Consider the following 22,632-nt stretch of genomic DNA (forward strand, 5'->3'; position numbering starts at 1 on the left):
ATTTTTGGTGTATCTTGAGGTGCATTTTTGGTGACACCTTACAACAACGTAATATAGATACCGTCAAAATAGTGATTAGTGCAAAATAATTTCCTTCAGACATCAGATTGTGACTGAGTTATTTGCTGTGCATATTTGTGCTAATTTCGACTCGTTTGAGTAGAGCGAAAATAATGTGTTAGATTGGATGGGGCTAAAAATAAAATAAAGCGAAAGGGTCACTGGGCTCTGACAGCGTGCCCAGAACCATGAAGTCACGTTTGAGAGCCCCCGTCGTGGAAAATACACGCACGCAACAAGAGTGATCATGATGTGGACGTACACTTGGGCCTCCCATCATACACACACACACACACACACACACACACGCCATTTCTCCATCCGAGCATCACGTTACCGTTCGGCTCGGAATGTTGTCACACATCCGCTGCCCTTAAACGGCGGCGGCACGTGCAAATGCCCGTGTGTGTGTTTTTGTGTGTGCGCATCCACCGGGGGATGCTCTCACTTTCCCAAACTCTGCCTATGTCTCCTGCGCATCAGCGGCGGCTTACATAAGACGAGGGCAAAAATAGCAGCTCAGAGAGAAGCGCGAGGGAGAGAGAGGGATGCGCTGGCACGCACGCACGGTCGGAGCGGGACCGCGGGGCACGCCACAACCTACTAGCATGAACGCAGCACCATAAAAGAAACAAACAACAACAACAACAAAAAAACTGCAGTCAACGGTCATTTGTCCACATCATTTATTTGGATTGCACCGGAGTGCAAATGATGGTGGAATAGAATCAGCCTTTATTGGTCCCTCAGTGGGGAAACTGTTGTTTTACAGCAGCAAAGCGGGCAGCGGCAGCACACCAGGATCATATTAAAGAATCAAAATGAATGGCTGTGTACATTCACAATACCATGCCAACAGAATATGCATCAACCGAAATTTCCTTTGTGGAAGAGTGTGAAAGTCAGTACAAAAGTATTTTCACACTTGAGCACAGTTTGAGAGAGAAGTCTTTACGTTCGCTTTGAATACACTTGGACCACACTTTGAAAGGTTTAACAAACAAAGTTTTGAATGTAAATACTTGGCACGGTTATCGCAAACGAAATATGGAGAACAAACCTATAAAGAAGGAAAATAGGGCATTCCCTTGTTTATCGCAGGGGATGCATTCCCCAAAGTAACCGCAGTAATCAAAATCGGTAGGGATTGAACTTTTTTTTTTTTTAAGTTTGTTTCTTTTGTTTAGTTTGTTTTGTTGCAAAATGCGGTCAGGCTTATGTCTGAAAATGAAAGTTGAGATATTAATATTTTCTATACATGGGGCTAGGTGAAGATTTAACAAAGTTAGAGTAATTTTAATGTTGCTAATTTTAACACCCTTGTATGGAGAAAAAACATGTTCAGTCTTCTGACAATCTGACAGCCCTAATATATATATATATATATATATATATATATATATATATATATATATATATACATATATATATATATATATATATATATATATATATATTTAATGTATGTAATGTAATGACTCCAATTGAGTTGCGAATTGACCTTTGGTGATTAGGGTCAAATCAGAATTTTCCCATTCAACTCAAAAGCATATATCCTCCTCTGGGAGCAAGTGTTTGTGCACGTTTTAGCTGGCTAATGAACATTCTCTTAAACTGTTTAGTAACCAATCAATGAAGGTCATCTAGGCTGTGCCTTTTGTTGTTATTTCGCCGTTGGCCTCTTTTTCCATTCTAGCGAGAAGGGAATTTGCAAACGTGGACGCTGAACCAAGGAAACTCTCGTTTGTTTTCTTAGCATTAGCTAGCTAGCACGGCATGGGCAAAACATGGATTTAAAAGGTTGCCTATAAACACCCCAATTGTTTAACAGTGTACAGCGAGGGTTTAAAGGAGGTAAACGTGATTTTAAATTTTGAAAAATGATAACATGATGTTAAAGAGCAAGCCAGTTGTACTTGTTTTTCAACAAAAATATGAATGCAGGATTCAGTTGTTAAATGGTAAGCAAATAGTGTGCTGATTTGAGGAACAGGCCTTAATATAAACAGACTACTATGTAAATATGTGGCAATTTTTAAATTGTCGAAATTTGGCCCTGCTCCAACAACTATTGATCCCTAGCCGGGCCTGGTTGCAACTCTTGTTACAACACCAAATGTGACATCTAGCTTAGATTTTTCCATCAGGCCTTTTTGCTGTAGGGTTATAGTTCAAAAGTTATCTATTGACTGGTAATATTTGTTAAATCCTGCTTCCTAAAGTCACTTCCGCTATGTTTACTGGGTGATTGTTGGTTTGATTTTGACTCCATTTCCACCACTAACTGCAATAAAAAAAACTTGTATCGTAATTCCCTAAATATGACGCCCTTTTTTTCCACAAAATAAAGACCAAAGTATGGGCGCATCCTATAAACAGAAACTTAAAGATTTGATTTAAAAAAAAAATAAATAAATTGTTCAACACCATTTGAGGAAGATTGCGCTATCCGTTTTGATGCACATATGTGCATTTTTATATCAGCCATATTCTTACATACAATAATTATCGCAATGGGACAAGCTAGAGGACGACATGAGTTGGCTGTTAGCAGCCAGTGCATGTTGCAGCTAACAACAGCTCGTGTTAGCTGCGGTTGTTAAGGCATTATTTCTGATAAAAGAAGAGAGTAGACTGAACCAACGCCCGAGTCCATCCTTGTTCACACAAATGAATATTACTAAAACAGAGAGGATCGGGTAAATGTTATGACGTCTCCAGCTGATTCGATTAAGAGTGGCGAGGTACTAAGCTGAGTCCACCGGTTTGAGAACACTGAAAGGTATTTCGTTTGACTCGTTTATCAATTGTAGTCTTTAGGCATATGAACACAGTCATAAACTTGGTGGAACACGGGTCATTCACTGCTGTGGCTATTTATGGCTTAATGTACTCGAGCTGAGGAAAAACAACTGCTTCGAGTTGTACTGACGCTGCGTTCACTGACCGCTCACAAAGTAGGAAATCTGAAACATTCTTAACTTATGCCATAACAAATGTATAACTTACAAATATGACATTTTGAAGAACTTAAAAGATGATTTATTTTGTTTTGCTATACCACCAAAATATTGGTGCGTCCTATACATGGTAACATAGAAAATACCAGAATTTGACGCCAGAATTATTTTATTTGGGGAATCACGGTATTTCAAATCCCCCGGGAAAACATTCTGAAGGGATGTTTGTTCATTTTTTACGATTAGCGGTAGCGCTCGTCCTCACGCCGATACTGCGGGGCAACCGTAGTGCGTATTTCACAACAAGGTCAGCTCAGGATGAGCGCCATAGAAAACGTATGGATGTGTTGGGTTCAAAATGGAGGCAAGTGGTCAGTCCTGTGTGCGACCCAGCTATCTGCATCCCGCACGCGCTCCCCAATGGTGCAAAGGAGCCAAACTGAACAGGACCGGCTTTAACTTCTCTTGACGGCCGTTACGTAAGCCGCCCCTCCTGGCATTTTTTAATTTGCCTCATTTGCAGTCTTCTCTTGTTCTACATCCGTGCGAGCGCTGGATGGCCCGCTCGGAAATCCAGAGGCAGGAGGAGGCCGCGGGGACGGTACGTGGCGAGATGAGGCTAATCCACGCTCCGGCACTTGTTAGCGGATGAAGGCTCGTTACGTAAAAATACATCGGGGGGGTGTGCAATGAAAGAGGGTCAAAGCAGCAGCGGAGGCTCTGGAAGAAAGACGCACCCTGCGAGTGCATCAACAAGGCGGCCTGGTACTTCACCCCCCCCCCCCCCCTCGCTCTTTTTGGTTCAAACGCGCAAACGCTTTAAAGTGTCGGCAGGAAATGAGCAAGAGGCGGGGTTGTCGGGGGTACGGAAAGATTAAAAAGCCTCTGAAGAAAAGAGTGAAGGATGAGGATAAACAATGTGAACCATCTCGCCGAGCCGCCGCTACCGATCCCAGCAGGTTCAAACGAGGAACGCGTGCTCTTTAAGACGTCTGTCTGATTCCCCATTCCGTTTGTCTGTCAAGCGTTTTAAAAGGGGGCCACTTTGAAACGTGTTGGGCGCCGCCGCCGCTCCTCCCGTTGGCGGGGGTTAATTAATATTTTCACGGGGTGTAGGTCAGCGACCCCCGCGAGGCGGCGCCGTTTACGCCAGCCGGCACGTGTGACCCCGGGAGCCCCTCCCCCTTTCGGTCCAACCCCCCCATTACCTCGCGCTTTCAAGAAGCAAGGCTCTCTCATGCATAATGCAGAGGGAACAGGGAGGCTCTCATTAATAATTACTGCCGCCTTTGACGGATGGAGAAAATAACGAAGGGGCCCGTTAAAAATGGAGAAAGCGCATGAGAGATGGCTGAGTTGTTTTGGTGGAGGGGGGGGGGGGCTTGTGTTTGTTGCCGTTGCGTTTCTTTGAGGACTCAATTCTTTTGGGATTGGTTTGAGAGTCGGAATAATCAAAAGCCAGGCTGGCGCTGGGAGTGGGCGGAGCTAACTACGAGCCGCTCTGACTGGGGAGTAACCGCGCTGATAATTGAATAAAATAGAATCAGGCTTTTGAGTTTCTAGTTTTGACAGAAGCGGCAAGCGAGAATCAAAATGTAAAAGTACAGTACGATTAATCCTGTTCTTCACTGGGAACATGTTCCACAATCAACAGCCATATTCGCTAAGCGCATCAAACTACAGGTAGAAAAAATTAATCAACTCATCTACTCAAATTATGTGTTTAATATTTTCGAAAATCAATGTCATCATTCAGAGACTAACATTGTCCAAATTCTACGAAATTCACCCTCTTGACAAGAAATATTCTCAAACTATCGTTCTTTTAAGTCATGATAAGATATTTACAAACTCTTTCGAAAACAGATGTCAAATTTTTACCTATATTTTGGCACGCTATACAGCATCCAAAAATCTAGTATTTGACTAATGGGATGGAAATTTAAGCCTGTTTTTCAAAATCTGACTAATCAAATCACGGACAGATTGATCGATTATTCAAGCAATCATTAGTTAAAACACATTGTAAACTTCTTTGAGGACAAAATGAATTTCTAGCATAAAATTTATGTAAAATATATATTGCAGTGTATTTCTTTTAGATACAGTAAATAGCAACTAGCAGTTGTTAGCAAACATCTTTAAAAAAAACGAAACCATGTTCTTGCTTCAAGTTGTTTCTTTCATTAAACATAAAAGATACTAATTTATATGTTGCCAATTTAACCAAACAGCATGAATTTAGCTCACAAAAGTTCATGAGCTAGCTTAATACTTAGACACAATGCTAAATGCTAGACAAGCTAAAGAATCGAGCTTCATTGTCGCAGTAGTAATATGAAAACAAACAAAATACGGTTCAGATAAACAAAATAAAATTACTCAAAGATTTATATTTACTTCCTTGGTAAATAAACAGTCAACACATCCCCGAAAAAAACATCTTTTTGGCGTACTTATGTCGGAACATTTTGGACCCGAAAGAAAACAGGACACAGGCATGGAGAAGTAGAACTCAACCCGTAACACTCGACTCAGAAACCAGACTCATAAAACCTGACTCAGAAAGAAACTCGGACGACAGTTTGACGTGACAGCTTTAGAGCTCGACTTGATGTTCTTCTAACGTGTCACAGAGAACCTTGGAGCTTAAATACTGTCAGACATCAATCCTATAGGACATAATGAAACAAACAAGAACCATAGCACACACATGGCAAGGGAAGCACCAAGCGGAAAACATAATCCTGTACGATAAATGCATAATCCTGCACGATAAATTTGATGAATACATAAAAACGACCATTGCAATGGTGTGCATTGCAGTAGTAGCCTAATATAACGGCGTTATCATTTTAGTGGACACTACGTTATTAGACTAAAACAGTGTTTCTCAGCTATATTTTGCCAGGCCCCCCCTAGAAAAGAAAAAACGTTTTGCCCCCCCCCCCCCCCCCCCCCCCCCAACCCCCATCGATGCACTGACTATAAATAAGATTATTATTGATGAAAATTGTTTAAATATACCTACACATGTATCCTTTTTAACATTAACAACCGAAAAACGCAATATAAATCAACTTTCACAACTGTTAATTAATTTTATCGCGTTTATACGGGTTACAGCTTAGTCTAAAACGGAAAAAAAGAAGCAAATGCACCAAAGTGCCTGAAACTAAAGGAAAATGATGAAAATTATTACTTTATTGGAATTACATTCCGCATGACAAAAACAAAGCCTTTTTCCTGGGATCATCCACGCCCCCCCTGGCATAACCTCGCGCCCCCCCCCCCCCCCCCCCCCCCAGTATTTGAGAAGCACTGGACTAATATAACTGTGTTATCATTTTAGCGGCCAGCGCGTTATGGTGACACCGTTGCTATTGTCGACATTGCGATACCATTGATAGAGTCAGCTAAGTGTCACAAGCCCGTAATTCTTCTTTCCAAAGTATGGTGATATTTTAATATAGCAACCCCGCTGTGTCGCAATAACCAAACACAAAGACGATAGACGGTAAGGACGCATGGAGAAAAGAATGATATGGCGGAGAATAAAGAATGAGAAATAAAGCGCCCAGGCTTTCACGGACGTCAAAGCCGCTCAGTAACGTCGCTTTTGAAGAGCGCGCAAGTCGTGGCGGCTCTTTGGCCTCCTTATCCGCGCATACTTTGCTTCGGTCCTCCAAAAACACTCTGATGTAAAGCTGATGAAAATGTTGACGCGCATAGATGACAAAGAAAATGAACGCGCAGCCACCTACACCAGCACGTCGAGCGGCACGCCGCTGACGCTGAAAGCGATCGCCTAAATACATTTGGCTCGCTGAACTCAAGATGTGGGATGATGACATAATTGTGAAAACCTTTTAGATGCAAATGGAAATGCCGACGCGGTGATTGTGGCACTTATGCTCGCTGTTGCGTGTTCGCAGGTATGGTGCAGCGCGCCGACGGGACGCCATTTCGTTCGGCCATTTACACTTCCGGCAACAGGATCTTGCAATCAACACCACGAGGCTTACCAAAAGGTATGCGGGTTTACCATTGGGTAGGCACGGGTAATTTACAAGAACATCCGACTTGAAGGACCATTCCAAATTTCTTTGCAACAAGAAAAGCCATTAAAATTGGTTGAGAATGGTTTAGGAATGCTTTGGGAAAATTTGCAGAAAGAATTCTAACGAGGACGCCGCGTTCGGTAACTTTACCCGCATTTGCAAATGTTCGCACCTTAGCGAGATATCAGCCTCGTGCCGCGAATTCGCAATCAATATCAACTTCGTCAGGGCTCGTTCAAGTTCGCAAACATTCACCGCTGGAGGAAGGAAATTGTTCAAAAGTGTTTCTTACATGATGAGTCATGGTTTGGTTCATATGTCTTCAATTTCCTTTCAAGAGGTCAGGTGGTCATATTTTTCAACCGTTTCTAACCTCCACGTCGCTATTCTAATTAACTTTATTGATTTTAAATGATTTTTGATTTTCACCGAAAGTGGCTAGGTTAAAGGTCTTTTGAGTATTCCCCCATCCACTATTTTCAAGTATTCGTCCCCGAGCGTTCATAGATTACTGATCCATCTCAAAGAAAGGCTCCATATTGATTTTAAACGGTGACTGTCCCGCGATTTCCGATTCAGCCGAGATCACATCTCGCTCCGCGTCGTATCTCTCCCGGTCACAGTTTTTAACTGATCCCTTTCAAACGTTCCTGCTTCAGAGAGGGAACCTTATTGATTTTTAAAGGGGTATTTGATCCAGGATAACAGTGGTAGCTGAAGGCTGCAAATTTCATCCAATCAAACCTGGAGGAATTCTTTTTGGACAAGCAAATTTTGAATCACATCCAACACAAGGTCACGTCGTTTTATTGATTTCAAACAATACCCTTCCTATGAGAAAATGTTTTTAAAATAAAATTGACTCAAGGTAACGGTGGTAGCTGAGGTCTTTTTCTGGACCAAGTAGAATTGTTTTGAATGATTGATAAATGATTGTAGATAAATGAAGTTGATGTGATGTTCGTATTTTCCGCACTATAAGGCGCACCGGATTATAAGGCGTACCCTCAATTAATGACATATTTTAAAATCTTTTCCATATATAAGGCGCACCAAATTATAAGGCGCACCCTCAATTAATGACATTTTAAAACGTTTTCAATCACAATATAGTAATACTTGAAGTAATAACAATAACTCAAATAATAACTCTAAACTCTCAATAGCATCATAACTCAATGTCAATATGAGCAACCTTGTTCAACCCTAAACACACAAAAGAAACAGGTACTTTATCAGTTCATTCCCCATAAATCCCAATCTCAATATTGACCCATATATGAGGCGCACCTGATTATAAGGCGCACCATCAGCTTTTAAAAAAATTAAGGCTTTTAGGTGCGCCTTATAGTGCGGAAAATACGGTATTTTAAACTTAATTGGTGGTTAAACCCTGAGTCCTATGGTTTCTTTTTTATGCTAAAGTTGAATAAATTAACTCGTTTAATGCCAGAATTAAAAAAACATGCAAGCCAATTTAGAGCACTCTGAACGTAGTTCCTCTGCTCATTCCCCTTTATTTAGTTATTTTTTTAAATGTTGCGGCTCTTTTTTAGGGTTCTCGCAGGCATGTTTTTGCATCAATGGTGCTCTGTGTTAAACTTTTTTCAGTTTTTATTATTTATTCGTTTAATTGTTAGAATTTTTGGGGGGGCTAACCAACTTTTTGGACAGATCTCCCATTGGCAGTAAAATGCGTCATTTTGTTTCACACAACAGAAAAACACATATCCCTTGTCCGTGCTACATTTCAGCCATTTTTCTTGAAAACAAGCGTCAAATAAATTATGCCATACACATAACCGCACTTTAATTTCAATATGTAGCTGTTTTGCTCCCATTGAGCAGAATTTTCCAGCTTTCAAGTGCGCTCGTGGAGCGGCGAAAGCTAATGTGCGGAGTTGGCCCGTTTGTTTGAATAACAATGGAGTGGCCGCCTTTGGAGTGTCGACCTCTCAGAGTCGGACGCCGTTTAGTTAAGCAAAGCCACCTGTGTTCAGTTGATCGCATCTACATCCTCCGTAGCCCCCGTGTTGGAAGAGCACAAGAGGGCGCAGAGGTCGGAGTGGCACACGTCACCCCCCCCAACCCCTTTTGTTCACTCTTTCCATCTGTCCATCAGTCCATCTTACCGTCGATCCGCCCAACTGCTCGCCGTAAAAGCCGTTCAAGCGCAATCGGAGGGGAGCGAATTACGACCCTCCTTTTTTAACCTGGGGGTCAGCCGTCACAGGCCGGCGGCTGGGGAGGGGGGTCGCTATGGAAACAACCTCCCAACCTTGGCCTTGGGCTGGGGTCGAAGGTGAGAGAAGGGTGGCAGCTGAGACCGGGGTGGTGGGAGGTGATTGAAGGCGAATAAATAGAGGGAGGTAATGAGATCAGAGGGACGGGAGTGACAACCTATCAGCTGATGGCGATCCCCGCTGGCCGCCACTGACAATCAGCTGACTTTGAACCACTCAGCATATTTGGTGACCGTTATTACGGGCATAACTAAACCAAGTCAGATGAATTACTAATAAGTAGTAAACACCAAGTGATAAACCAAAAAAATAAAGAAAAGTAGGGCGGGATTAAATGAGTTTAAAAGGACAATTGACAAAAGTTTTTACTGAAGTGGATTGATCTGAAACCTACCCACCAATGAAGGGGGGATTTTACCGTAATATCATTGCTTGAATAAGTCTAAACATTTCACACTCACTCGACTATAAATAAGATTATTATATATAAAAAAACGTATAAGTCTAACTATGACAAAAGAAAAGCAATCGAAATCAACGTTCAACAACACTTTTTACAGTGTTAATACAGCTTACAGGTTAGTCTAAAACTGAAAAAAACAAAGTGAAATGAAAATGACGCCAATCTTGACAATTACATTTCACACGGCAAAAACAATGTCTTTTCCCGCTACCGGAGTGTATATGCAACAAAAAGGCCCCTTCATATGTAACGTATCGTCCTGTCAGCTCCCCAGTCGCCGTCTGAGATTCTCTAACCTAGTTCACACTCACAAAACACACATTTACAAATATCTGACAGCCTCCCCTCTCCCTCTGCCACCGACGCCGCCGCTGCTGACACCGCCGATCTGTCAGCCACTTGAAGTGGCGCCGCACTTTTCGACTGGGGCTCCGCCGGGAACGCAAATCCGACGAGCTCGGAACCAAAATGGTGGCGTTGCCGCATTGGCGCCCGCCCGCCCCCACCGCCTCCCGTCTCCAAAATGGCACCGAGTAACGAAAACCGAAAACGCTCTCTTATCGGAAAAATAAAGCGCGCATTCGATGGGGTGACAAGATAAGACGGGGTGAGGCCTGAGATAAGACGGGCGTGGCACCCCCCCAAAAAAATAATCAAAACCCAGACACACACACACACATGCAGACATACATTTGGCTCGTACCCTCCCAACTCGATGAATAATTAACCCATATGAAAAGTCTCTTCTGCAGGGCTTTCAGTTTCTTAACTTCAGCATTGGGGTTGGGTGGGGTGCGCGGGGGGGTGCAGAGGGGGGGGCTTGTTTAAGTACTAGAGTGGGGGAGGGGTGAATCCAGTTCTTCTATAATGAAATTTGAAATTTGCAGAACATCAAAGGCTTTTGGAGCCAAGTGCAGAGGAGTGCACACACACACGCCCCAACACACACACACACTTGCGTCGCACCCCCTTTTCCAGCTTCCCTCCCTTATACTCATCCTCACCCCACGTCTTCACCCTCCAGGCCCTGGGAGAGGAGCGATGCGAAGGGTTGATGCGGAGGTGGGCAGGGTGGTGGCATGAAGCCGGCTCGTGTGTATGTGACCTTGGTTTTTGCTACACGGTGGGGACCAAATCCCAGGATTTACTTTCCGCGTCTTTGTGGGGACCGTTTTAGCGGACCCCACAACTAGAGACTTGATTTTAGAGTATAGGTTTGAATTGGATTGAATTAGGGTGAGGGTTAGGGGCCAGGAAAGGCTTTACGTCAATGAGATGCCCCCGCTACGATAGAAAACCCCCTTAGTGTGTGTTTTTGTGTGTGTGTGTGTGTACAAACAATAGGTTTTATCCAGCCAACCTGCACATTGCGTGTGCGCGTGCAAGGCCTCGGAGGGGTGAGTGCATCCTCTGATAAGGCAACTTAATAAGCTTGAAAAAAGATAGAAAGGAGGTCGTGGGGGTTGGGGAAAAGGTTTTTGGGGGGTGTTGAAATGGCGCATGACGCGCGCGCAAGGTCACAGACTTTTTCCGAAAGTTCTCACGTTTTTTGAGGACACGCGTTGAAAGGGGGCGACGGAATCTTAAGCGTTGATTTTTTTTTTTTTTTTTTCCATCTTCGAATGCGAGCGCGGCGGCAGCTTCACAAAATGTAGGAACGCTCGATGAAGATGAGAGAAAATGGATGCCTGACTCACTGTAAAAGCAATGGGGTAAATATACACAAATAAACACGCCGCACGTATGGGATTTCATGTTCAACTTTTTTTCACAGATTTTATATTACAAGCGAGCAATGCACCATTTTACTTTTTTTTTCCTTCTTGAGCTCTGCATCGCATTAACTTAAGATGATCTCATTTTTCATCCTTGTTTGATTGTAAGCACCAATTAATAAAACGATTTTTTTAGTCTCAAAGTGAGAAGAAAAAAAACCATCTTTTTTTTTCCATTTTTTTCTATTCTTTTCCCCAGTCCTTTTCAGATGATTTTATTGAATAAAGGGTGTGCAATGCAAGCCCCACATTAAAAACTAACTATTGAAAAATACATTTTTAATTTTAGAATGTCGGAATGAATAAGTAAAATAAGTCACTTACGCTCTTTATTTGCAATAAAAAAAAACAGCGAAGCACCGTCCTTATTACGATGAACCGAAAAAATATGCGACGTCGCAGTAAACGTCTGCGTTAGGATTAGACTGAGGGGCGTGATTACATAAATCGGCAAATTGAGGTCATATCCGTCTTCAAATGTCTTCGCCATGAGTCATCGGGTGTCACAAAGTCGATGTCAAAGCATGGCCGCCGGCCTTCCAAAAGCGGGCGGGGGGGCGGGGTGACGGCGGGGTATAAGACCCGCGTACATTTCCACTCTCCCCTCCGCAACCTCCGCCCTCTCTCGGGGTGTCACGTCCGATTTGTGTCGCGGGGGGCCCCGTGTGTCTCTTTTGGTGGTGAAAGGGGGGCTCCGGCTCTCACCGCCGGTTTTATTCTCTTTTGCTTGGCTGGAGAGAAGCGAGGACTCGCTCGCACGAAGCGCCGGTCTGAGCGAGGGGGAACCAACGCGGGTAGAGCTACGCCCGTTCGGCCATGTCCTTGACGGGGGAGCGTTTCCGACAGCCGTGAAGGGCCCGGGCGAGCGAGCCTTCGAACATGCGCAGTCGCACACGCGTGCGCGCAACCTTTCGGGATTATTTATCAAATTTATCCACATCGCAAGTGAAATGCATATATATATATATATATATATATATATTAGGGGTGTTAGATCAATTCTATTTCGATTCTATGGAAGCTGAGTGCATCACTGGCTTGAAGACAGACAAAAAAATGGGCATTTACTTAGTTTTCTGTTAAAAGGTTGCTTGACCGCTCATATGAAAAACAGTTTTATGCACTTTGCAAAGCCCAGTTAATTAAAAAGAAAAAAATAATGCGGCTGGAGTTTGTGCTAATGGAAAGTTTGTTTTTGTTTTGTTTTGTTTTTTTTTTCCCAGAAATAGATTCATATTAAAGGATCGAAGAGCCAAAATTTTAAAAAATGTTATTAGATAGCTCCATGTTAATTCCAAGTAATTATTTGGAAGAGGGTATGAAAAAACTATCCCACTTCGTAGCGTGAAAAAAATGCAATCTAAGGACGTCCTAACCCGGGGGTCCACTGTACATAGAAATGAGTTAACTGTGTTTTTTAAACATGTTATCAAACGTCAATTAATCTCCAAAGGTGCGGATGGATGGATGGATGGATGGATGGATGGATGGATGGATGGATGGATGGATGGATGGATGGATGGATGGATGGATGGATAGATAGATAGATAGATAGATAGATAGATAGATAGATAGATAGATAGATAGATAGATAGATAGATAGATAGATAGATAGATAGATAGATAGATAGATAGATAGATAAAGGAGGGTTAAAGTACAAAAAAGTGAAATAATCTGCATTTTTCAGCCGTTTTTTTTTTTTTTTTTACCAATTTTCAAAGGGCTATAATTAGCTGATTTAATCAGCCGGGCTTTCATATTTGTCTGTTTCCCTCTATTCAGGTAAACTCCAACTTGAAGGCCTAGGTCCCGCGGGCCGCCAAATGGCTTGTTAGAGACCCCCGAAATTGATTGTGACTATCCGGATCCTTAACATTTTCCTTCCGCGTCTTCCCTTCACACTCGAGGTCACAACCTGTCAAAAATCCCACAAACGTACACCCCATCGCGCTTCACCTCGACGTGTCGTTCACACGGACCGCGCGGCCCTCCTCTGGCGCGCCGCAGTCGAGCGAGAGGGAAGCCGCGTCAGGTTAGCCACGGCGGCGTGACGCCCCGCATTCTGATTTATAGATCTAAAATGGCTGCCGCGTTGTGACCGGCGTAGGATGGAGCGCCGGGCGGGCTGGGTGAAGGCGGGGGTTGGCGTAAGCTGGGATGTCGCGTTCCCCCATCCCCAGCCCGCTGCCCCGAAGGCTTCAACTGGCGCTGCACTTCCGTGGCGATGAGTGCTTAATTAGGCCACGGCTAGCTGAGCGCCGCTTGTGCTAGCACGCTGTTTAATGTAACACATGCTGCTGTGTCACGCCACTAAAAAATGCTAAACGCGCTGCTCTTCCGATACGCCGTGCGCTGGGATTTGGCTAGCGGACGCTCCTGCGGGGGGATTAGAGGCTTCGCGTTGGAGCAGGCAGCTGCAGAGGACTTGGAGGTCAGCTGCTTCTTCAGCCTCTCTGCAGGGTGCAGCGCTTTTGATTTAGAGAACCCTCTGCGGCAGCCCCCCACATATTAAGTACAACGCTGCCCCCGTGTGTGCAACGCTAGATTGCAGCTGCCTTCATGCCGCTGCTCAATCTTTTCTTCCTTTTAGGATGTGTTTGGTATTCTTGTATCCATCCATCCATTATTCTGCTGATACCAAAGCACTACTTTTGTCAAAATCAGCAGTTATCAAATGCGGGTACGTGAGATTTTAAGAGGGTTCTTGCAGGTATCGGCAAATCAAATTTAATGTGGGATACAGTATACTTTCAAATTAAGAGCAGATTAATTGGAAAAGGAGTAACCAATTTCTAAAATGTGTGACAGTGGTGCATTTGGAAAAGTTTCCACATGGAGATCCACATTGTCATCATGTGATTTCCAGTTAGTCGAAACAGATGACGTTACACAAACTAGCCTCTGGAGTTGTCGAATAAAATTATGCATAAAGTGTCTTATTTTGGGATTTTTGTTCACAAAAAGAAACATTAAACTTAATTAACAAAAATTGATCAGCCTAAAGTGTCAGACCTGTCCCCAAAAAGAAATAACTATATTTAAATATTCGTCCTAAAAAAAAAAAATACTAAACACAAAGTCTCCTATTTTGGAATCACAGTCGAGTTGTTTTATGAGCTAATCTTTTTCCTGAAACAATTCAATAATTATTTTTAAAGGACTTTTCCGTGTTTGTTCTATTTCAAATCTTGAGTTCCATCAAGTACCTCCAGGGGTACCCGTACCCCCATTTGAGAACCAGTGCACTAAAATACCACTAGATGGCGCCAAAGAAACACAGAAAAACCCCTAGGGTGAGTTATCAGTAAATAACAGAAGCTCGGTCACAAAGAAAATAATACAGCAATGATACGCTTGGGGTTTGGCCCAAATTTCATATCACTTTACCAACTGCAGTGCTTCTCTGAGTTATATTTATTATATTTTGTTCCTGCTTTCTGTTGCGGTCCGATTTGCAAATAACAATAGAATTTCTTGTCCACGTTGAAAAATCGAGTTCAAAAACTATCTCAGTTCAAAAACTGTTCTCCTAGGAATTATTAGGCGAGATCTTGTAAACAGAATTCCTGCCAATAGTTCTTCCCCCAACGCTCCTCACATCCACTCGAGCTACTTGTTGCCCACAGCAAATCCCGCCGCTTCGTCAACTTGTTGTCTTTCCCTTTTGATCCGCGGACGCCCGGACGGCGTGATTATAAGATGGAGAAAATCACAGGGCCCTTTTCAGTAGGACTAGAAAAGCGTTTGAAGGCTCCTCTCAAGGTGTTGAGGAAAGAGTAAGCTCCGTGGTGCTTCACAACAAAGGCAGCGGATGATACGTCGTCCCGCAGCGCTGCGCTAGAAAGACAACCGCCGTCCTTTCTTCTGTCACTCAGCGCAAACTCTTAAATGCCCTCGCAGATGTGGAAAGTTCACACGAAATGTGCCGCAGATATAAAGCGACCTTTAACGTTTTGGTGAGTTCGCGGCGACTTGGGAATTTCTTCAAAGCTAATTGGAGTGTAGTCATTGATGTCTGTGAATTATAGGGTGAGTGAGTAATGGAATCGACAATATTTAAATTGGTGTCAATTTGGCGGTTTTTCAGCTATAAACGGTGCAAAGCATGTTGGGATATAAAAAAAAAAAGACAAATGTGTCATAAGTGTCTGATTTATTCAATTTTAGAACATTTCAAACTTCATAAAAATAATAAAGTGTCTTCTTTTGGATCATACAAGAGATGTGCTATCAAAAACAACTAATTGAATTAATCATAAATATGTGTCCACAAAAAATAATCAATATAAAGTGTCGGACCTGTTCTCAAAAAGAAATCTTAATATTTGTCCACAGAAAAATGTTAATCATAATGCATCCTCTTTTGGGATTACAGTAGAGCTCTGTTCACAAAAATTAATCATTAACTTAATTATTAATAAATATTTGTCCTTAAAAAATAATCAACAAAAAGACCTGCTCTCAAAATGAAATAATTATGAATAAGTATTTGTCCACGGAAAAATATAAATCATAAAGCTTCTTCTTTTGAGTTTGCAGTAGAGATCTGTTCACAAAAATAAGTCATTACCTTAGTTATTAATAAATATTTAATCACAAAAAAGACAACATAAAGTGTCAGACATAATAAATAATATATATATATATATATATATATATATATATATATATATATATATATATATATATATATATATATATATATATATATATATATATATATATATATATGTACTTTTCCAGAGAAATATATTAAACACTAATCATCCTCTTTTGGGATCTGTTCAAAGTTCAGAGTAGAGATCTGTTCACAAAAAATAATTCACTTGACAGGTAACGAGAGGTGGCATGTGACAAGTTGGGTCGAACCATTCTAGTATGAGGGACAATCTGGGTTTTTAAAATAATAAAATTGGATAACCTACTGAACATAAAATGTGTTTTATGAACTATTATTTTCCTGAAACATTTAATAAATTCAACTCATTAATTTTGTAGGATTTTTGCATGTTTCCTTGTTTTATTTAAAATTTCAAATACCCCCTGGAGTTCCTTCAAGTACCCCCAGGGGCACTAGTACCCCCATTTGAGAATCACTAGACTATATATCATCTATTAAGAATTAAGTGTAGAATTGTAATATGAACATATCTCATAAGCATTCACAGCTGTTTTAAGATCAGTTGGAATGCAGTAACAGGCTTAGGCCACATGATGGCGCCAGATGTTCGTGTGACATTGAGTCAAGAATTGATCTTACATGAAACTAACTGAATGTTTTCGCTCATGCATTTCTAATTGATTGGGTTGCATCATTATAGGAGCTGTTGAAAATCACAATAACAATAGGCTGTTTTATGAAAATAATAATCATTTATAGGTTGACTGGTGACATTTACATAAATCCAACTTTGAAAATGACACATTGTTGAGGTGAATTCCATCTAGCTGTGGAGTCTTCATCATTTCTTTTGCTGCAATGAGTCACCGGCGCCAACGTACACAAATGTACTCTCATACTGAACCGCAAAATGTCCCGTATGAAGCAAACACTGCGTGAACATCCATAATATGTTCACTTTGAAATGAATACATCCCTTATTGTCGTCCGCGTACATTTAAGCAAATCAGCCTCCCGGCCTGGTAAAAAATGAAAATCGCGCACTGATCGTATCGCTGAATAAGCCTTTTGGTCAACCGCACTTTTGTTTCAGGCCGCTCTCGTATTTCCCCCTCCCTCTTCTTATTATGTGTGTGTCACATCCTGACACCTGTGTGTAGGTGTGGACCAGGGCACAGGTGCAGGTGCAACCTCTCGGGGCCTATTTTCGTATCGGGACAGATATTTTTGCATGTGTCTGCATGCAGCCGTGCGTGCGCGCGTGTTTGTGTGTGCGCTGCGGCTTGCTCTACGGAACCGCACTGAGAAGTATGTGGTCGGGACAGCTAGCTGCTCCCAAGCACCTGGCTTTCATTTCATTTGGCACATTGTCGTGTTTTTATTTTTGCGCGTGTGCGCGAGCTAATGATCTCGTAACGAAAAGGATTTTAGACGCTGCCAAGGCCCTAACAACAGTGTCGAAGAGAGGTAGATTTTTTCCTTGCTAGCATAGCCGCAAGTGTTGTTATTAATTCGTAAACAGGCGCGGAGATAAATGTGTTTCTGGGTTGGCGCGATCGCTAATGCAGGCTAATCGCTATTAGCAATAGTAGTACAAGACAATCAAAACAATAACAAACTCGGATGAACAAATGTTTTTGCTTAACCGAATTATATCAACATTTTCGAGTAAAATTTAAATTGAGAGATTTTAGACACGCCTCTCCCCATTCTTTTAATGACGAATGACATCAGAACGACAGAAGACACGTTTGGCTAATTCTGATACAGTATGTTGAAAAGTGATCAGTAGCAACGGCAACCACGTCGAAGTGTCAGCATCTGTGGGTAGTTTTGATTTAAGTCTATAAACTACATCTGAAAAGTAATTCAACTGCTCTCAGGGACACTCGAGAACTGCTAGCTAGAGGTTAATTTATGCTATAAACTCGGTCCTCGAGGGCCAGTTTCTGGCCCGTTTTCCAGATTTCTTTCCCTGACAAACCTGATTCAAACGATCAGCTTATCGGCAAGCTCAGCAGAAGCATGATAACAATTTTGACATTATTTTCGTAACCTGAAATAATTGCTGAAAGTTATCAAATACTTTCACCCTTGTGGCATTATGTTACAAATTATGGAATTCCTTTGATTTTTTTTTTAATGACATCATAAAATACTCAATGGGAAGAAAAAAATGAACTGAAATGTTCAGCAAATGATTAAAACACATAAAATTTTAAATTGCAATGATTATGACATTTCTATGTGATTGCAGCTGGGCGTGTGAGATTTTGTGTCCAAAAATAATCATTGTCCAAATTTTGGACCATATAAAGCCATTATAATTACGATTTTTGAGATGGATTTTAACAGGATTTATTACATTGATTTTCCTGCGATTTTTGCAACATTCCATTGAGCGGAGGTCAAACTATGTCAGTAAACAGAAAATTCTTTGTTGACTTGTGTTTCACCTCAAGACAGTAGGTGGCGGTAGAGACCAGTTAATGGCTATGTCTTAAAGTGTCATCATCGCCTCCCGGACTACAAAGACAGATAAAACATCATCATTTATCATTTTTTTTTGTGGGTGTGTCAATAAATTTAACCTACAAATGTATGGATAGAACTGATGAACAATTTGAGTAGTTGAAGGGAAAAAAAAGAAATAACTTTACTTATTCCGCTTTTAAAAGCATTTAAAAAATTTGGAAAAAATGCCATAAAACAAGAGTTTTGTACATAAGAGCGAAAGTAACTGAAATAAATAGAAAAAAAAATAATAGCGCTTTGGGTTTAACGTCTGCACCCTAAAAACGTAAAAACACGTCTTTGGCATTTAAAGAATAAAAAGTATACATTTCAAGTGTATTTTGATTGTATAACTCAACATGTTGTTCTTGTGCATTCACTTTCTGTCTATTATTCGCCACGAGAAATGTAAAATGACCCACAGGCAGGAACCAGGCTTTGTATGTATATATGTGGGTGTGTGTGAGTGTGAGACTGAGCCTATTGTGTGCAGATGGGCCTTTAATGGGCCAACAGCTGGCCGCAAACAGCGCGGCGCTCCAGCCGGCTGCTCGTCCCTCTCACTGACCTACTATGTGTAATCTAAACGCTAACGTTCTATTTTCTCCATTCGTATCCAGCCACTTTGTTCGATTTTACAAAAACAAGCAAAACCAAAAAAAAAGACATTGTGAGAAGTCTTATAGTAAGAGCGGGCTTCAGCCGTGCGTCGCACACGCCCCCGAACCCACACACGCATAAACGAACGCGCGTCTCGCCCACCGCCACCTTGAACGCCGCGCCTACTGTTCGACAAGTCCGCGCCCACGCAAAGAAACAAGTGAGACACCTTGCAGAGATGTGCACCCACACATGTACACATCATGCAACACGTCCTGCTTTCCGTTGCTTCGTTTTTTTTTTTTTTCTGACAAGCACCGAGAACAAGATTTATGCTCGCACAAGTGTTGACAAGTGATTCTCAAACTATGATACCCGAAAGAATCAGTACTTGACTCCAGATTAGTTGTATTCAACTTTTAAATGAACTACAATCTGGTCTCCTAGCAGGCAAGCTAGCATGTAAGCTAGCTACTCACTCCGACACAAAGTTAAATTTGAAAGAAAAGCAGCAATAGGCGTATAAATCTAACTAATGTACTGTAACTTTTAAAATATTAGTCACTGCGTTTTCTCACGTTTTGAGCACTCGATGTAGCTGCAGATTTTTTTTTTTTACTTGCCACCAGGGGGCAATCTCCTAGATTGACAGAAAAAGATGCTATCAAAGTATTGATTTTGAGATTTTATTGCTATTTTATCTGACGTCGGGGGGCACTCTCCACTAGTACTTTAAACACGTATTACTGTTGTGTTGGTACAGTATTCTAACAATTTAAGTGAGTCGTGTTCAAGAGTTTTTCACGGAAAATTTGAGAAAATGCTTTGAAGGTCCAAACTCGCCGTGCCCCCTCTCTCTCGTAGCACGCAGGGTTTTTCGCAGCTGCCAGATGTGTTTTGCATCCTCTCTCTCCGCCCCCCCTCTGGTTCCTGCATGGGCGCAGGGCCTCTCTATCGGAGCACCGGGGCTCCAGGAACCGGAGCACACAACGCCTCTGTGTTGCCCAGAGAAGCGCAGCCTTGTCTGGGTCGCCGCATCTGCGGCCCTAGGGGGCAAGCTGGGGGAAGAGGGCGAACCCCGGGGTGCGCTGGCCTCGCATGTCCGGCATTTCTACCTCGTCTTCAACTGAGCACTCGCTCGAAAAAATGCATGACGGGGAAAAAAAAAAACAAATCGACAAACAAATATTTGCAGCGTAATGCTCGATTTTATTCTGAATTTCAGTGAGTTTGATAGAAAATGGCGTGAAAAACGTCCTGACATCGATTCATTGTTTTTGACATTGCTCCTCGCGTTTTATCCTTTTCTAAATCCTATGTAAAACTTGTGTTTTTACCAGATTGGGAACAAAAAAAATCCATTCTTCCACCAAAAAATTTAAAAGTTGAAGACAAACTGCAAGTTTTGAATCAAGCAAGAATCTTGAAGTTAAATCAGCAATTGGTGGGCCACATAAAATGATGCGGTAGGCCGGATCTGGCCCCCAAGCCTTCAGTTTGTCACATGTGATTCCAGGCAAACTCCACAAAATCAAATCAAATCGATTAAAAAAATGTTTTGTTTTTTTTCCTCTTGAATTTTAAGTTGAAGACAACTTGCAAATTTGGTATTTTAACCAAAAACTTGAAGTCAAATCAGCATTTGGCCAGCCACTTAAAATGATGCGGCGGGCCGGATCTGGCCTTGAGTTTGACACCTTAAACCCACCAGTTGCTATTGAATGTTTTTTTTTTTTCCTTGTCAGGTGACCCTAATAAGCTGCTGTAGAAAAGGTCTTAAAAGAAAAAGGCCAATACAGCCAGCCATTTACTCTGCCACATAACGTCTGTATAATCGCGTTGTCTCACAAATTATGTTTCCCGAGCTATTGCAAGCTTGCTTCAGTACAACATAGCCAAACCAAAAAAATGCACTTGAACCTCCATTTTAGAACCACTAAGCTGTGTTAAACGCGATATGGAGGAGGGCAGCACATGGCCGTGGGGCCCAGTTGGCTTGCTCACTGGGCCGCCGGCTTATTGGCGCACTTCCCGCACTGTGCACCTGGTAGCCAGTGTGCGTCCGCCCATGCTAGCTGACACTGGCAGCGCGTGACACACGCACGCAGGAAATGCAGAAATAAATGCAGAGAGTCATCACAATTGCCACTTAGCAACAGGGGGGGGGGGGGACGACGAGGTTTTAATGGGCAAAATGGCTCGCATTTACGGAATTCTACCTAGCAACAAGGGCCTAATCATGTGATTTTCCAGAAAGAATGCGACATTGACTTTTGTGTACAAATAATCGCTGAAATTTGACCCTTCAAATGACATCACAGTTGCACAGGGAAAACGACCAATTATAGCTCACCTGCTTTCTGAGTTTGGCCGTGCGACGTTAGCAAGCTGAGTTGTCATAGCTGCAAATGTCACATGACCAAATCCAAACAACAAGTAAGCCGTGATTGGTTGTTACTTGAGCCTTGAGTAACTGTGATGTCATTTTTAGTTGACGTTAAGTGGCAAAATGGACGCCTTGTAAGATGGATAAAATGGGTGCTGATGCAATATTAGCCAGAATAGTGTGAAGAGAATTTTGGGCTTGACTTTCCTTTTAATAAAAATAATCTAGTTGCCAAATTATAAATAAAAAAAAAAAAGAGAGGAAAAAAAACTCAAAAATGTATTGCAATCTCATTAATTATTCATCATCATCATTTAAAAAAAACACAAAAAAAACGTGATTATTATTATGGTGAAAATGTCTGTCATTTCTGTCAATATCATTAATGAGTTAATTGCATTTATACTCTAGTTTTTATGGAATAGTTTGCAGTATATACTGACATATTTTTTAATCATACACTAAACAAATATTCCATGTATTAAAAGAAAAAAAATACTAAAACTAATCAAAACAAAACTAAATAACTAAGGAGCGAAATCTTTGTTGTTTTAAGGTACTTGTACTTAAGTGATAGGTCACTTATTTTCAGGAGTCAAATAAAAACGACTCGAATTAATTTGATTAATAATGTATTTTTCATATCCAACTAATACCTTTAAAAACACTTTCTATTGAAAATTGCTTAACGCCTGGATAACGACCAATCACCACTCGGGTTGGGAAGCCACATGACCAAATAATAAGCCCTGATTGGTCGTTACCCGAGCCTCGAACATATGATGTCATTTCCAGTCGACAGCAAGTGTAAAATATGTTTTTAAAAGTATTCATTGCGCGTGCCAAATAATTTGATCAAATTAATAAAATATAGTAAAATAGGAACTTTTTACTCCTGAAAATGACTAAATAATTGAACTATCACCTTCAGGCAAAGCTGAATAGCCC

General features: G+C 41.7%; 1 protein-coding gene across 1 annotated transcript in view; it reads left to right on the forward strand.

Moving 5' to 3' along the window:
• The first annotated feature begins 11,459 nt into the window (after positions 1-11,459).
• Positions 11,460-22,632, forward strand: part of e2f2 (E2F transcription factor 2) — a 49,708-nt gene continuing 38,535 nt past the window's right edge. The window contains exon 1 of the mRNA XM_088433976.1: positions 11,460-11,499. The gene's annotated coding sequence lies outside the window, so the exon portion shown is untranslated. The remainder of the gene's footprint in view (positions 11,500-22,632) is intronic.

Source organism: Hippichthys cyanospilos, chromosome 14, assembly GCF_059441005.1.
Source record: "Hippichthys cyanospilos isolate Australia breed blue-spotted pipefish chromosome 14, RoL_Hcya_1.0, whole genome shotgun sequence".
In the NCBI taxonomy this organism is placed as follows: Eukaryota; Metazoa; Chordata; class Actinopteri; order Syngnathiformes; family Syngnathidae; genus Hippichthys; species Hippichthys cyanospilos.